Consider the following 18,120-nt stretch of genomic DNA (forward strand, 5'->3'; position numbering starts at 1 on the left):
ACCTCTGTCGGGTGGCTCGATCCATCTATGTTTGACGTTGGTTGTAACGCCGCAGTCTCCTATATTGGCGCCATCCATGTGCACTGCGTCAGTTGATCCAGAGACATCTGTCGTTTTTTTTCCCCTTTGTCCGTCAAGGAATGACTGATACGGGTAGTTCAAGCTGTATGAAGCAGGCCAGCGTGCCATGCCAGTATCCGACACCCATCTTGTTTGCTTGTGATATCTCAGCGAGACCACGACTCTTCAAGTCTTGCTTGGACTGCTGGGCCATGTCGGCGAAGGCCTTGGGGGAGTCATCCATGAAACTCCTTGCTGCCCACCAGGCTACACGGTCGAGACTCCTTGGAGGTCCCGATCGAAGAAGAGAGTCACAGGACCGCTCCAGGACCCTCTTCTCCACAATCCAGCTCCTCAGGATGCTCTGGGAAGAGGCTTAAGAAAAAAATCAAAGTGCACTTTGACTTCACCTTGTCTGCAGTCCATTGAGGAGTCCGTTGAGGAGACTGGTGAGGAGCATCGATGCACTAGGCACGTTTTCGCTGAATCGTTGCCGGGTCCAACTCTGCACTGCCCCCATTTCTGGGAGCCAGACAGACGCCCGCTCAGATTAAAGAGTTTTACAAGGCCATTCACCGGGTATTTGAGTGGGCCTACCCCTTCAGTGCACCTCTGTGTCCAGCAGGGTCGGAGGAGACCCCCCATGCTGACTGCCCCAGCCTCTGCGCCGGTGGGTTCTCTTGAATCCGTTCCTTGTCTGCGCCGGTCGTGCCAATGCGACCTGCGCCATCCCTGAAGTCCATGCTCCCGGCGTTAGCCTCATTTTGAAACCCCACAACTTTGCCCATTGATGGGATTAGTCTATTCGGAGAGAAGGCAGACTCTGCATTGGAGCGTTTTAATAAATCTCGTGCAACGGCCAGATCCATGGGCCTCTCAGTAACACCTCATGCCCGATCTCCTTTTTGTGATAATGGGAGGAGTTTGCAGCCCCGTCGGCCAAACCCTAGCCACTGCCCTGTAAAGACTCCCCAAGCTGTGCAAGGATGCGGTACATTCTGACCTCATGGGAATGGTAGCTAGAAGTCTTCTGCCACCCACCCCAGACAGCTCCATCCTGCTAGCATTCCTAGGTTTGCAAGACCATGCCAGTCCAGTTGGAGGGAGAATTCAACATCTCCTCTGCTGGCAGTCCCTAAACAGTGTGTCTTGCAGTTCATTCGGGATGGCTATTCTTTTTCCTGTCTTTTCCTCCCCTTTTACCGCCAACTCAAGAACAGCTGATGGAGGATCATCTATTACTCCGAGAGGAAGTTGCAGCCCTCCTGTTCAAGGGAGCTGTATAGAATGTTCCTATTTCAGAAGTATAGTTGTTACTCCTGCTACTTTCTGATAACAAAAAAAGAACAAAGGTATACATCCTATTCTGGACCACTAGACTGTCGATCTCTTTCTCGAAGGAGAAATTCAGGATGCTCACGTTGGCTTGAGTCTTTTCTGTCCTAGACCAAGGTGACTGGCTGGTAGAGTTGGACTTGAAAATGCGTATTTTCACATCCCATTCTGCCGGCCCAGAGGCGTTATCTGCCGTTCATGGTAGGCCACGAGCACTTTTTGTTCACTGTTACCCTTTGGCCTTACCAGCGCCCCTCATGTTCACCAAGGTGATGGAGGTGGTTTAGGCTTATCTGTGCAGGTTAGGGGTATCTGTCTTTTCCCATACCTCAACGACTGGTCTGTTGAAGGCGTCCTTGTCCCAGGCTGTTGTCTCCCACCTCCAGACTGCAGTAGACCTCCTACTTTACTGGGGTACTCTATAAACAAGCCAAAGTCACACCTTACTCTTTCTTAGATGCTCCCTTTTCCGAGCTATTCTGGACACAGTGCAGTTTCAGACTTGTCCTCCGGAACAGCAAGTCCTGGGTATTCGGGTTATGATACTGATGTTTCAGCCTCTAGCCTGGATTTTGTTGAGTGACTCTGATGCTACTGGGACTCATGGCCTCCTGCATCCTGTTAGTAAATCATGACCGATGGCGTATGCAGGCTCTGCACAGTAACTGAAGTTACAACGGGCGCAGCATCAGGGGAACTTCTCGACAGGATTCAGATCTCAGAGGTTACTGCAAAGTTATGCACCACAATTGAGTCAGTCGGATCCCTCCCCCTGCCCCAACAGATGCATCACTCCTTTGATGGGGCGGCCATCTGGGAGAGTTGGAGCTCAGGCGACACTGGTCTTTAGCTGAGTTGGCGTTCCACATCAACTTGTTGGAGCTTCAGGCGATCTGTCTTGCATTGAAAGCATTTCTTCCCTCTGTCAAGGGAAGTTGTTGCAAGTGTTAATGGAGCACACTCTCGCAGTGTGGTACTGCAACAAGCAGGGCAGGGTGGGTTCCTGGACCCTTAGTCAAGAGGCCCTGTGTCTCGGGACATGTCTGGAACAGCAGGGCATGACCCGGGTGTTTCAACAACTGGCAGGTTCTTTGAACACCAGGGTAAACCAACTCCGCTGTTGATACCAAGTAGATCCCAAATGATGTCTCTAGTTGGAGGTGGTGCGAGGTCTGCTTCAACAGTGGGGAGAGCCTTTGTCAGATCTGTTCACCTCCAAAGAGAACACTCCATGTCAGCAGTATTGAGTGCTGGAGTTTTCATCGCGAGTGGCGCCACTTCTGTCCAGACTTCTTGGAAGTTCAAGACCAACCGGACCCAAGTCATCCGTAGAACTGGACTTGGCAAGGAGAGTCTAGTAGCCAGAGCTTCTTCAAATGAGCATTGATCATCCGATCAGGCTGCCCCTTGGGAGGATCTTCTGTCACAGAGTAAATGAGGGTGGGGTGGGCCCTCCACCTGAGCCTGTCAACTCTTCGCTTCATTGAATGGAGATTGAGCTGCAAACATTTATAGAATTCGATCTTCCTCCCGAAGTATGTAATGTTATCTTGGCAGCCAAGATGGTATACGCCTGCCATTGGCAAAACATTAGTAAAATATTGTACAAAAAATTCTATTGACCCACTTTCTGCTTCTCTACCTAAAAGTCTTCTTTTTATTCTTACCCTTGTTCTGCTCCGTCCACTTTATTACGGTTAAGAGACCAACCCTCCTTAGTCAAGTTCCATATATAAATAGGTTGTTGAAAGGGCTTTTAACTTGGTTTCCCCCTACACCCTTTATCCCCGCAGTGGGATCTCAATCTGGTTCTCGCATATCTGTGTGCTCCCTTTGAGCCACAGCACATTTGTCCCCTCCAGCTGTTCCCATCAAGACAGCCTTTCTAATGGCGATTACATCTGCCCGGAGGGTGAGCGACCTGCAGGCTTTGTCATTCAAGCCTCCATACCATATTACATTCCTGGATAAGGTGGTGCTTCGCCTACCTAAAGTGGTGACCCCATTCCATCTGGGTCAGTCGGTCACATAACCCATTTTTGTTGCTCCTCCGCTTCCCTCTAAGGAAGAGGAGCGTCTGGACCCAAAATGAGCGCTGTCATTTTCTTGACTGCACAAGAGTTCCGGGTGGAAGAATAAGGTCACGTAGTGCAAAAACTAACAATTTCACGCTGGGTTATCTGCATTAAAATCTGCTACGCCATAGCTAGGAAGCATCCTCCTGAGGGCTTACGAACCCATTCAAAGAACAGCAACCCTATGCACACACATATGGAGTACAAGTAAAAATCATATTGTAGGATTAAAGCAGAGTAACACAAGGTAAGGTGGCAGAAAGACGAAGAAGTCTTGTGTATGCTGAAATCTTCAGTTCTTTATTTCCATCATAATGATACAGCAGCCAGCCGACACGTGTTTCATCGCTCACGCGAATCTTCACGGCTCGGACGCTACTGAAAATACTGAGGAAGTCGCTCTGCCGGGGATACTTCTGACCCGGTGGGGCCCTTGACCAATATAAGAGATTTCGAAAATGTGAGGAAGGTCACCTCCGATTAGGTTGCATCGGAAAGGGATTACGTGCTGGGGACCGGGATGTCGTGAGCATTCAAAGTGAACCCACTGGCCAAAATCGTGAGTTTTGTTCGCTCCATCTCGTTCTTGTAAGTAATTGGCAGTCTCCAGTGGTAGAAGTGCACGGTAACATCAGACATCCCGGGTCAGTGTTCCTGGAGTTCCAGGAACACTGACCCGGGATGTCTGATGTTACCGCGCACTTCGTGGCTAAATCTCGTCTCGTTTTACGTGTTACCACTGGAGACTGCCAATTACTTACAAGAACGAGATTGAGCGAACAAAACTCACGATTTTGGCCAGTGGGTTCACTTTGAATGCTCACGACATCCCGGTCCCCAGCACGTAATCCCTTTCCGATGCAACCTAATCGGAGGTGACCTTCCTCACATTTTTGACATCTCTTATATTGGTCAAGGGCCCCACCGGGTCAGAAGTATCACCTGCAGAGCGACCTCCTCAGTATTTTCAGTAGCGTCCGAGCCCTGAAGATTCGCGTGAGCGATGAAACACGTGTCGGCTGGCTGCTGTATCATTATGATGGATATAAAGAACTGAAGATTTCAGCATACACAAGACTTCTTCGTCTTTCTGCCACCTTACCTTGTGTTACTCTGCTCTAATCCTATGATATGATTTTTACTTGTACTCCATTATTGTGTGCATAGTCAGAGTCAAGTCAGAAAGATTTATATAGCGCGCTACATACCCATAGGGTCTCAAGGCGCTTGCGGAGGGGTGGGGGATTACTTGTCGAATATCCAAGTTATAAGTTGCTTTCTGAATGCTAGGTGGTTCTGAGTAAGGCGAAGGTGAGTGGGAAGGGAGTTCCACGTTTTAGCTGCCAGGTAGGAGAAGGATCTGCCTCCCATGGTGGTTTTGTTGATGTGAGGTACAGTGGCAAGAGCTTGGTTGGAGGATCGTAACTGACGGGAGGGTGTGTAGAAGGACAGTCGTGTGTTGAGGCATTCAGGTCCAAGTTCGTAAAGTGCTTTGTGTGCGTGGGTTAGGAGGCGGAAAGTAATCCTCTTATTTACGGGGAGCCAGTGGAGGGTTTTCAGATGACCAGAGATGTTCTTTACGCGGGATGTCTAGTATGAGCCTGGCAGAGGCGTTCTGGATGCGTTGGAGTTTTTTCTGGAGTTTTGCGGTGGTGCCGGCGTAGAGGGTGTTTCCATAGTCCAGTCGGCTGGTGACCAGTGCGTGGGTGACCGTTTTACGAGTTTCGGTGGGGATCCAGCGAAATGTTTTTTTTGAGCATGCGAAGGATGTTGAAACAAGATGATGAAACGGCGTTGACTTGTCTGGTCATCGAGAGTGAGGAGTCCAGGATGATACCCAGGTTCCGTGCGTGGTCTGTCGGGATGGGTGCCTTTCCAAGGGCCTCTGGCCACCAAGAGTCATCCCAGGCGGAGGGGGAGGTGCCTAAGATGAGGACTTCAGTTTTGTCGGAGTTCAGTTTCAGACGGCTGTGCTTCATCCACTCGGCTACTTCTTTCATTCCTTCGTGTAGGTTGGTTTTGGCGATGTTAGGGTCTTTGGTGAGTGAGAGGATCAGTTGGGTGTCGTCAGCGTAGGAGATGATGTTGAGGTTGTGTTGGCGAGCGATGGTTGCAAGGGGGCTCATGTATACGTTGAAGAGGGTGGGGCTGAGAGAAGATCCTTGTGGCACGCCACAAATGACTTCAGTGGCCTCTGACTTGAATGGTGGGAGGCGGACTCTCTGGGTTCTTCCGGTGAGGAACGAAGTGATCCATTCCAGTGCTTTTCCTTGGATTCCGACGTTTCTGAGGCGCTGTAGAAGGGTGCTGTGACAGACTGTGTCGAAGGCTGCGGAGAGGTCGAGAAGGATGAGGGCGACTGTGTCTACGTTGTCCAGAAGAGATCGAATGTCGTCAGTTGCAGCGATGAGTGCGGTCTCAGTGCTGTGTTTGGCTCGGAAGCCGGATTGTGAGGAGTCGAGGGATTTGTTGGTTTCGAGGAAGGCGGCAAGTTGATTGTTGACAGCTTTCTCGATGACTTTGGCAGGGAATGGAAGGAGTGAGATAGGGCGGTAGTTTTTGAGTTCGGTGGGGTCAGCTGTGGGTTTCTTCAGGAGGGCGCTGAGTTCGGCATGCTTCCAGCTTTCCGGGAAGGTGGCGGAGTTGAGGGAGCAGTTGATGACGTCTCGGAGGTGCAGTGCTATAATGGAGTCTGCTTTGTTAAAGATGTGGTGAGGGCAAGGGTCTGTGGGGGATCCTGAGTGGATAGAGTTCATCAGGCGGATGGTGTCCTCAGTGGAGATTGGGTTCCAGTCATTGAGGATGTTCAAGGGGGGTAGGGGTCCTGCAGAGGGTTGTGTGGGTTGGTCTTCGGGTCGGTTGTCGAAGCTATTGTGGATGTCTGCGATTTTGTTGTGGAAGAATGAGGCTAGGGAGTCGCAGAGGGCCTGAGAGGGGGTGATGTTGGAGTTGGCCGAGGGGTTGGTAAATTCCTTGACTATGTTGAATAATTCCTTGCTGTTGTGGGCGTTATCTAGTCTGTCCTTGAAAGCGGCTTTTTTGGCGGTCCGGATCAGTTGGTGGTGTATGCGGGTGGCGTTTTTGAAGGCGTCCTTGGAGCTGGTGGTTGGGTCTTTTTTCCAGGCCTTCTCAAGGGAGCGGCAGAGTTTCTTGGATTTCTTAAGATCATCATTGAACCAGGAGGCCTTCTTGCTGCCTAGTTTGATTTGTCGTTTTTTCAGTGGTGCTAAGATGTCGGCGCTGTTGGATAACCATTGGGTGAGGTTGGTGGCTGCTTGGTCTGGGTTAGAAGAGTGTGCTGGGGGGTTTAGAAGAAGCGAAGAGGAGATCTGGTCGATGGTGATTTTGTTCCAGTTTCTTTGCAGGGTGGGTTGGGGGTGGTTGTTTGAAGTGGGCTTGTTGTAGGTGAAGTGAACGCAGCTGTGGTCAGTCCAAAGGAGATCTGTGGTGTGGCTGAAGGAGACATGTTTGCTGGAGGTGAAGATAGGGTCGAGTGTGTGGCCTGCGGTGTGGGTGGAGGTGGTGACAAGTTGTTTAAGTCCGAGGTTGGCGAGGTTGTCCAAAAGGGTGGAGGTGTTGCGGTCGTTCTTTTCAAGGTGAAAGTTGAGGTCTCCCAAAAGGATGTAGTCCTTGGAGGGGAGCGCGTGTGGAGTGATGAAGTCCGTGATGTCTTCGCTAAACTGTGCGCGGGGTCCTGGTGGCCTGTAAAGGAGGGTGCCTCTGAGTGTGGTCTTGGGGTCGATGTGGATCTGGAAGTGAAGGTGTTCAGAGTTGGCGAGATTGACGTCTGAGCTGGTTGATATGCGGAAGGATTTCTTCTGGACTATAGCGATACCTCCTCCTGTGTGGCCGGTGCGGTCCTTGCGTATGATCTTATAGTCTTCCGGGATGGCAATGGTGATGTCTGGAGCTGAGGTGGCGTTCATCCATGTTTCTGTTAGGAAGGCGACGTCCGGAGAGATGGTGTCTAGTAGGTTCCAAAGGTCGATGGCGTGTCTGTGGACCGAGCGGGTGTTGAGCAGGATGCATTTAAGGTGGTTGGTGTCGGATCTCTGTTTGGTATTAGTGGATGAGGAGTTGGTCTTGGTGCCGTCATACTTGCAGGAGTTGCATGAGAAGGGACCGTGGGTGTGTCCGGGGGCGGCTTGGACGCAGTTGGGGGAGCGGCCGGGGTTAAAGGCTAGGAGGGTAGTGGCATCGTAAGTAATGCGGGAGGGGTGGGCATTACGTGGACCAGGGGGTCGGGCGCGGTCCAGGCGCGGACGGGCGTAGACGGGCTTACCTTTGGCACACCTTCGGCGCGGCCGTAGCGCGTGGACGCTGCGCGTGTGGACATCCGGCATAAATGGAGAGTGGAGGGGGCGGGGCGTGGGAGGGGCAGCAGCTGGGAGGCGGTAGCGGGGAGGAGGGGCGGGTCAGGGAGCTGCTACAGACAAAATGGAGGTGAGGCAGGGGCAGCAAATGGACCAGCGCTCCTACTGTTCTGTTAAAGCGCTACAAAGTCCCTCGCACAGCGCTATTCAATTACAATTACAGTGGCACTTGGAAGACAAGCGAGTCAAAAACAAAGTCCCTCGCACAGCGCTAATCCATTACAATTATAGTGGCTTTTGAAAAACAAGCGAGTTAATTACCAAGCCCCTCGCACAGCGCTATTCAAATATAGAGGCTCTTGGAAGGCAATCGAGTCAATTTCTGAATCAAGGTAACGATACCAAATGAAATCCGCAGCGTCCACAGTGCGTGAGACCACCGGGGGAAGGAGGGAGCGACTGTCTTACCAGCTTGCTGGATAGACTATTGAATGGTTTCACAGGTTTCCCATTCACCCAGTTGCACCACCTAATAACATTTGCATTTTGTAAACTCATGCGTTTTGATCTATAGCAGTGCGCCCAATCCACTGACATCTTAAACCTTTTTTTGCTCCCTTATCCTTATGAGCCCATTCCCCTCGGGGGGGGGGGGGGGGGGGGGGGAGGCTACGACCACTGTATTGGCTTGTGGAGTGCCAGTCCTGTACATCTGCAGCAATAGCTTCACTGCACAAGTTTGTGAAACACTTCTGCCTCGACATTCTGATGGATACATCTGCCAGTGGATTCCTCACCTTGTGAATATCCCCTTGCGTCAGCAACATTCGGAAATTCTTTTTGTAGCTTTGCGCCGACTTGGGCGACGTCACAGAGGCACGACACTGCGCGTGACTCCGCTGACGTCACCGACTCCATAATAGGCCCACGCCGGCGTGATGACGTCGGTTCCCTTTTTTTCGCGTCGTCTATGCTATAGGTTTCTAGGGATCCTCTGTATCTGTTGGTAACTTTGTTACTGTTAGTTTCATTTTGGTGCCTTTTGCCTCTTTGTGTCTGTCCACAAAGAAGACTGGATTCGAGCCCTGCGGAGAGTGCGGCAAGACTATGTCCATTACGGATCCGCACGAATGCTGCGTTTGGTTTTTGAGTTCGGACCATGACGTTGAGGATTGTTCATCCTGTAAGAAAATGAATCCTAAGGCTCTCCGCGAGAGGGAGGCGAAGCTCCTTGTTGCGAAGTTGAAGAGCAGGAAGGACAAGAAGAGGTTGAGGTCACAGACTCGTCGATCGAGGTCTCGCTCGAAGTCACGCTCGAGGTCTTCTTCGGTGCATGCTTCGAAGTCCTCGAGTAAGCACAAGAAGAGATCTCAGGAGTCTCGTCATCACTCTGAAAAGGACTCTAGCTCGAGACCGAAGTCGCAAGTAAAGTTACTTCGCAAGGATGTGGAGGCACCGACTCCGGAGGTTCAAGTCTCCAATGGTGAGGCTTCGCCTGTTCATTCACCGAAGCCAAAGACAAATCCTTCTCCAGCTCAGACTCATTCTTCTGAACAGGAGGGTGAGCGAGAGAAGATGATGATGGAGAAGAGGAGACTGTTGCCTGCGGGTTCGTCGACCCCGGTGCATCAGCCTGAGGTTCTTCCCCAGCGGTGGCCACAGTGATATCGGATGCGTCCACCCTAGCGTGGGGTGCTCATCTGGAGGTTCTGGAGATCAAGGGTCTTTGGTCTCCAGAGGAAAGGTTGCTTCATATCAACCTTCTGTAATTGCGGGCGATATGTCTGGTGCTCAAGGTCTTAATCCCTTCCCTTCGCGGGTGGTCGGTTCAGTCCTGGCGAAAAACACCACCGCGATGTGGTATGTGAACAAGCAGGGAGGAGTAGGGACGCAGTGTCTCTGCAGAGAGGCTCTGCGTCTCTGGTCCTGGGTTCAGGATCATCAGATTTGTCTGACGGCAAATCATCTGGCCGGAGTTCTGAACGTGCGTGCAGACAATCTGTCAGCAGTTCTCAGCCGACCACGAGTGGAGGCTTCATCCAGAGGTAGTTCGTCACGTCTTTCGGACGTGGGGGACTCCTCAGGTGGACCTGTTCACCACTCGCGAGAATGCTCACTGCCTGTCGTTCTGCAGCCTCCAGTTTCCGATGCAGGGAGCCTTGGGGGACGCGTTTCAGTTGAGTTGGGACTCGCAACTCCTTTACGTGTTTCCTCCCATACCCTTGATTCCTCTGGTTCTGTGGAAGATTCGCCAAGACCGGGCCCAAGTTATATTGGTCGCCCTGGATTGGCCAAGAAGGGTGTGGTACACAGATCTTCTCCACCTCTCCTCTTGCCCGCCGCTCCGTCTCCCTTTGAGGGCAGGTCTCCTCTCTCAGATGGAGGGGCAGGTTCTACACCCCCACCTCTACCTCCAGAACTTGCCTGGAGATTGAACGGGGCAACCTGAATTCCTTTTCTCTCACACATGATGTGGTGGATGTCATTCTGTCGGCCAGGCGTGACTCCACTAAGTCAATCTATTCTTACATATGGTCTAAATTTGTGACTTGGTGTGGGGAGAAGTCCATTGACCCTTTGAGGGCTAGTTTGTCAGATATACTCCCATTTGCTCTTTCTTTAGGTTTTGCTGTGGCTACAGTGAAAGGTTCTTTCGGCTTTGTCAGCATTTCTCTGCCTGCCGGATCAGCCGTCCTTGTTTAAATCTCCTATTGTTTTAAGACTTCTGAAGGAACTTAAAATTTCCTCCTACTCCTTCTTATTGTGCCTCAATTGGATTTGAATCTGGTGCTTACTTTTCTAATGGGTTCCCCTTTCGAACCTCTACATAATTCTCCTTTGAGGTTGTTGTCTTTTTAGACTGTTTTCTTAGTTGCAATTACCTCGGCAAGGAGGTTAAGTGAGCATCAAGCTCTTAGTTCGAACCCCCCATTCTTGACCATTCATCATGAACGAATGGTTTACTCCCTTCCATCTAGGACAGTCAATTACCCTTCCTACCTTCTATACTCCCCCCTCGCCCTTCCAAGGAGGAGGAGCGGCTTCACCGTCTGGACCCTAAGAGGGTGGTGAGCATTTATCTTGATAGGACTAAGGACTATAGAGTTGATGACCAGCTGTTTGTTGGATTTGCTGGTTGTAGAAAAGGAAAAGCTGTGCACAAGCGCACGCTTTCGAGATGGATAATTCTATGCATTAAGATCTGCTACGCCCTGGCTGGTAAGAAACCTCCAGAGGGTATTAGAGCCCACTCTACTAGAGCGAAGTCTTCAACTTCCACTTTGTCTAGGGTTGTACCTGTTGAGGACATTTGTAAAGCGACAACTTGGGCCTCCCTCCACACTTTCGCGAAGCATTACTGCTTGGATACCGAAGTGAGGAGGGAGGGCCACTTCGCGCCCGGGTTCTGTCCTGCAGGATTTTCTGGTAGGAGAGTGGACACCCTCCTCCGGGAGTGGGGACTGCTGTGGGACTCTATTCACAAGGTGAGGAATCCACAGGCAGATGTATCCATCAGAAGAACAAGGTACTTACCTTCGGTAACGCTTTTTCTGGTAGATATAGTATCTGCCTGTGGATTCCTCACTGACCCACCGCCTCCCCGTTGTCCACTCTTCTATACCTGAGTAACTGTGATGTTAATGTTTTATTATTGTTGAAGGAAAAGTTTTATTTCTATTGCTTTTCTGTTTGGTTTTACACTGTTATCTTGACATTTGTATACTGTGTACATATCTACTGATGTTGGTCGGTCCGTGTGCCTGGAAGGCACGGAAAAAAGGGCAGAACTGACGTCATCACGCCGGCGTGGGCCTATTATGGAGTCTGTGACGTCAGCGGAGTCGCGCCTCTGTGATGTCGCCACGTCGGCGCGAAGCTGCTAAAAGAATTTCCAAATGTTGCTGACGCAAGGGAATATTCACAAGGGGAGGAATCCACAGGCAGATACTGTATCCACCACAAAAAGTGTTACCAAAGGTAAGTAACTTGTTAGTCTGGTCTGTAAGGACCGGCATTTCGGCCATCCGGTCCTGCAGGACTTTTTAGTCTAGTAGCTCAGTCTGCAGCCCACCAGCAGGGAGTATGGCTTGGATATCTATTGAAAGGTAAGGAATCTGCAGCTAGATGTCGCAACCAGATAAAGCGGTACTAAAGGTAACTTGCTCATTTGATCGAGACAATCTAGCTGCGGATTCCTTACACAGCCACCCATGCCTCCGAGCTCTGCAGACTCATTTATAGGGCTAGGGTTGTTTCCCTTTACAGGGCCCTAGTTTTGATACACAATAGTCTGATCACTTCATCACTCAGTGCTTCTGGCATGGAAAAAGTGAAAAGGAACGGACTCCGGGCTCCCCGTGGCGCCTATATAGGTGACCACGACATCACAACTGACACAGCGACATCACGTGGACCCGGAAGGAGCCCCCTGACAGCATGCAGGCATACTGCTAGAGCAAAAGTTTCTGGATCCAGTCTGGCACCTGGGAAATGCAAAGGTGAATAATCTGTAGCCAGATATTGTCTCTACCAGATAATGCTTTTATGACTGTAAGTGACATTAATTTTCTTGTTCTTCGGCTGTGCATGTAAAGTTACTTCATTACCAGCTCTTCTTTTGGTGTAGATCTTTAAGGTAATGTTAAGGTTGCACAATTTCAACTTATAAATGGTAATTTTTCTCAAAATATCGAAAGCATACATAAAATGTTTCTACTACGAATGTCAAGCGGTTCTACATTTTGACTCCTTTCTCTTATTTCAGAAATCAAATCCAGAAAAGGATGACCAAGGCTGATGAGACTGGGTGATCGAAGTGCCTAAGCAACAATTTCCATTCCCAAGAGCAAGCTTTTATTGGTTTTTTTAAAAAAAAATTATTCATACACTGGGTCTGAAGAGGCATTTAGCAACTTTGTCCTATTCCAACATTAAGTGAAAGAAAAAAATCAAACCGCAGACTGGTAAAGCTTGTGTTGGTCTGGTAGAAGCCTTTTCTAAATATATAAATATATATATAAATATATTTCTTTTTTTATATTTTAATATGGTGCAAATGGCTTTTGCTGTCTATTTTTTAAGTTTGTGCTTTAATCCATAAATTAATTTGTATGTACTTTTAGCGTTTTAAAGCAAATAGTGGCAAATCACCTGTTAGGTCTCCAATGATGGCTACGACTGACTAGACATTGTGGACGCGTCAGATTGGTTTTACCACTTCACTGGAATAACATCCTTTATCCGTTTTCAACCTGCTTAGTGTCCCCTTCCTAATCCACTTCTTTGCAATCATTAATGAACCCTGACTGCACTACACATGCTCCTATGCTAACCTTTTCCCCGGCCTACCGGGCAACCACCCTGGCCCACCATGCTTCCGAGTTCTCACTGTGTATATATCGCCATGCCTACAAAATTTGGAACGTTTATCCAATGCGATGCACATTCAACGCCTAAAATGCCTTTTTTTGCAAGGGATATAAGGAAGAGATGCTTAGGTGGGGTTCAGTAGAGTAGCTGGGACTTATGAAAGACTCTCTGAGAACCCTTATTTTCTTGGTTCTGAATTTTATGGCAAACTAATTCAATTTCACCTCCGCTTCTTATGATCTCGGAGAGCCTGTGCTCGTGAACTGCTATCCTACATTTGGCCTCAGGCTGAAATTAAATTGTTGAAGTTTGCTGATTGTCTGAAATGGTAAGGAATTCGCTCAAAGACCCTTGAGCGCCAGTGCATCGTGATACTAGATCTTTGTTAACTTGTATGGAATCTTCACTTAAAGGCTCAATTTTTCTACAAGATGGAAAACCACTAGAAAAGCACATTTTCTTGCCCTCTGTTTTTCTGCAACTTTACCCAGCAGTTGCTGAGTTGAAGCCTCAAGGGAAGAGAGCAGTGTTTGTGAGCCAGAGGTGACAGTAGCGGTCACTGAGTACAGGAACGTGGTCAATATCTCCGCTTCTTTTCTGGTAGAGATGCTGGACTTCAATTCTCAACACTGCAGTGTTGCACCAGAATTATGTGTACATTTTTACAAATTATGAAACGATGGAAAATGAAATGTGTGTGAACAAAAGTGAAAACAATTTTGATAATATTGCTTCAACTAGAAAAACTTTAACTAAATGGAAAAGCAACTCTACCAGCTTTTCACAATTAACACGTTTCTTCTGGTGAGTGGTGTCTTTTTATTTTTGCATTTTTATCTTTTAAATGATTTTTTTAAATGAGGATCTGAACTGTGGGGTAATTCCTTCAGTTGGAAGGGGACAGACAAGGGTTTGCATTGTGTCTTTGACAAGCAAGAATTTTTATTTTCCTGTACTTTTTGTATAGACCAAAGCAAATGACAATAAAACAAAAATGGAACAAGTACTCAATGTGTGTGTTCTTCTAAATTGTTTTGAGGTTCACGAGGCAAATGGAGTGAGGAGGTCCATTGGACTAATGATATGCATATGGGGGTGGGGCCAGCATGGTGGAAGTAGTGGAGCTGAATGGAACAGTGAAAACATACATTGGTGGTCTTCTTTGATTCATACTAGCCAAGAGAAAATAAAGATTTGTTAAACATTATTTTTCTTTCCTGTAGTGGCTGTTCACCAGTATATTTACTTCATAAGATTATGGTAACGTGCTATCTGGACTCCTATGAACCCCGTGAGATCACTTTAGGGGGGGACGGCTGACCGCAAAAAAGCGCTACAAGCCCAGACTAGGCCCATTGCTAAAGTATGCTTCTTATAAACTATCTCCTCCCTTTCTTTTCTACTTTCTTTCTTTCAGCTGCCCTTAATCTCCTAGCAAGACATTAGAAAGCATACAGCCAAACATGTATACCATCTACCTGTAACCATGACATCAGCCAAGCTTGGCTGGTACCGTGTAACAATAAAGCGACTGTACCGGTTTGTACAATGTAATAAAATACTTTGAAATAAAAAAAGATTATTGCAATGTGGAACTAAAAACCATATGTACACCTGAGTGATCAAACTGAGTACTCCTATTATTAATAAAGGGATAACATTTGTATTTGTTCATGACTTGCCCAAAACAGCCTCACTTTGATAGCAATAGATTTCCATATAGTTTGTGGGCTGTTATTACGTAGGTCCTGGGCATACTCCTTTTTAAAGTTCTCGAACAAAATTGTTTATTGAGTCTACCATAAAATAGTTGTAGTATTAAAGATCACTGTAGTCTGACATGCCAAACCTTATGTAATTGAGGTGATTTGCATAAATAAGTTACCTAAATCACCCCAGCCCCTCTCGCACAACCCAATACCGCTATATTTATGTACAGCTGCTCTCCAAACAAGTTTGGGCCATAAAAAATCTCAATACATGCAGGTCTTTCTACTGTTGTCGTGCCATCTGCCTTGCCATCCAATGCATATTGTGTGCTGTGAATACCAAAGGCCCTTTCAAGGAAAAGAACATAGCTGAAACTTGATTTAAAGCGAATAAAGCATTCACTTTCTCTAATTTTCTGATACTTTTCCTATTCATGATTGTTCTTCTTTAAGCAATATATTTCCTTTCCTAAATTGCCCCTTAAAAGTAAACTACAGGCAGATATACTTTGTTTTTACTTGTATCCTAGTCTCCATTGTCACATAACTGGTATTTAAGAATTATTCTTATCCTTTGCCCTCATTGGATGTTGTCATTGTGTCAAACTCCAAATTAAATCCCAGTTCCCACATTCAAAGGAATAAATGAATGAAGGTAGTCTTGTATCGCGCAGACTTAGCCCGTGGGAATCAAGGCACCTAACAGAGTTCTGAAAATATATGTATCAGGAGCCAGCTTATGGATATGCCTCTGCAAAAAGCCATGTTTTTAATGCCCTCCTAAAGGGACCGATGGCAGGTTGAATTTTTAATTCCAGGGGAAGGGTGTTCCACAGCCTGGGGGCCACAACCGAAAAGGCCCTTCCTCCCCACCTGACTTTCCGAACCCGAGGGACAATCAAGAGGTTCTTACTGGCGGAGCGTAGGTTTCTACAGGGAGTATAGGAGGCTAAGCGATCGAATATCTTCAGAGCCATCTCCAAATAGAGCCCCATGGACCAAGCATAGGATCTTAAAGGAGATCCTGGCCTGAATCGGGAGCCAATATAGACTCTTCCTGGCTAGAGTAGCAGATGAACGACTGGGAACATCCAGAATAAATCTAGCTGCCGCGTTTTGAACAGTCTGAAGACTTATCAGGCCTAGGTTAATACCAGAGTAGAGTGCATTACAGTAGTCTAGCCGGGAGGTAACCAAGGCCACTACAGTCTGTTTACGGGCTTTCAGAGAGGTAATGAGTGATTTTCTTCAGGGTCCTAATGACACCCCAGCAGGTAGAGCTTGTTCTGTTTACCTGCTGGTCCATGGCAAGAGAGGAATCAATCATTACACCCAAATTCCGGGTGGATTTGGTGGGCCTTGGGCATTCTCCGAGGGATGGGGGCCACCAGTCACTTGACCAGGCATCCTGGTCTCTCCTGAAGATCAAAACCTCGGTTTTCTCCCCGTTCAGCTTCAGCGAGTTGCAGATCATCCACTGTGCAACTGCCTCCATGCAGGTCCTGAAGCTGAGAACTGAGGTACTCACCGAGTGGGGGAGAGACCAGGATTTGGGTGTCATCGGCGTATACCAACTCCATCCCAAAAGATCGTACATTAGCCTGGCGAGTGGGGTCACATATATGTTGAAAAGGGTCGGGCTTAAAGCCGACCCCTGAGGTACCCCACAACACACAGGTTTAGAAGGGGACACAAACTCACCTAACTTGACCCTCTGCTCTCGCTGATTGAGAAAGGAAGACAGCAGACTGAGTGCAGATCCCTCTACCCCCTTAAGACGCAATGTTAGAATTGAGGGAGATAGGGTGTCGAAAGCTGCTGTCAGATCTAGCAGGACCAATAAAGTAGTCTGCCCTTTATCAACCTTTGTACGAATTTTGTTAACGACCACAGTGAGGGCCGACTCAGTACTATGGTTTTTCCGAAACCCATGCTGCGATGAATCCAGGAGGGCAGTGGAATCAAGAAAGGTAGTTAGGTGTAGGTTGAGATGAGTTTCCAGCATTTTTGCTGGAGCCGGCAGCCGTGATATTGGATGGAAATTCTTTAGAATCTCTGGGTCCAATGATGGCTTTTTCAGTAGAGGCTTAACCACTGCTTTTTTCCAGGACACTGGAAAAGTTCCCTCCTTTATGGCAAGGTTCATCACTTCAAGATGGAGGCAAAAGAACCTCCCTACAATCCTTCAGAATCCTAAGGGGGTAGGGGTCCAGTGGAGAGCAAGATTTGGTCCTGTTCAGGAGCAAGTCCAGTTGCTGGAGAGTAAGGGTAGGGAAATTGGACAGAGTACTAGGAGGATCCATTGTCCCGCAATCTGTAGGAGATGGATTCGGTAGGGGAAAGGAATCCAGTAGGTCCCTTTGGGATTCCAGAGAAGCGTAAATATCCGCTCTTTTAGTGTGAAAAAACAGCGAGATCTTGTCGCACAGTTCTTGAGACCCAATAACTGGGTCAGGAGTATGTAGGGTACACAGGGAATCCACGATTTTAAACAGTTTCCTTGGTGAAGTGAGGGAGGCCATAAGGTTGGAAAAGTAGGCCTGCTTTTCCTCAATTATCATCCTCTTATACTTTCTCAACAAGATTTTGTGCTTTTCCCTTTCTCTGGAATCCCAACCAGTTCGCCAGAGCCTCTCCTGCTTCCTACAGTCCTGTCTGAGAAGCCTAAGGGTCTCAGAAAGCCACGGGGCTGAGGGTCGTTTCCTAGCAGAATAGCCATAGGAAACAATGGCTAGGAGGTCTACCGCTCTAGCTAAAGCATTAGAAAGGTCTAATGCAGCATCATGGGCCTCCGCCAAAGGAGTTGCCCTGATGTTAGACATAAGCGGGCCAATGTGTCATTAGAGATGTTCCTAAAGTTCTGCTTGGTCTCCCTTCTCCTGGGGAGACATAACCTCGTGGAAGTAGAGGAAGATATTAATTCAAGAGGGACAGCCAGGTGATCTGACCATACCAGAGGGATGGGGGGGCCCTGTTTTTAGTCGAGGATCATTAGAAAAAAACCCCAGCCAGTGTATGCCCTGCTTGATGAGTGGGTCTGTCCACTAATTGCAAAAAACGATATGCAGCTAAAGAGTCCACCAGGCATCCGGTGTCGCCAGGACCTGAATCTTCCAGATGGAAGTTAAAATCACCTAAGATAGTCAGGTTAGACCTACCAAAATAAAACTCTAAAATACTATAACTTGAGACAAAAACCCGATCTAGGGCCCGGGGGCCTATAAATCAGGAGGCCTGAAAAGGTGGCCGATGAAGAGT

General features: G+C 48.2%; 1 protein-coding gene across 1 annotated transcript in view; it reads left to right on the forward strand.

Annotated features, from left to right (window-relative positions):
• JUP (junction plakoglobin) overlaps positions 1-14,159 on the forward strand; it is a 189,532-nt gene extending 175,373 nt beyond the window's left edge. Inside the window, exon 15 of the mRNA XM_086924160.1 lies at positions 12,549-14,159. The gene's annotated coding sequence lies outside the window, so the exon portion shown is untranslated. The remainder of the gene's footprint in view (positions 1-12,548) is intronic.
• Positions 14,160-18,120: the final 3,961 nt, after the last annotated feature.

This window comes from Lissotriton vulgaris, chromosome 5, assembly GCF_964263255.1.
Source record: "Lissotriton vulgaris chromosome 5, aLisVul1.2, whole genome shotgun sequence".
Classification (NCBI taxonomy): Eukaryota; Metazoa; Chordata; class Amphibia; order Caudata; family Salamandridae; genus Lissotriton; species Lissotriton vulgaris.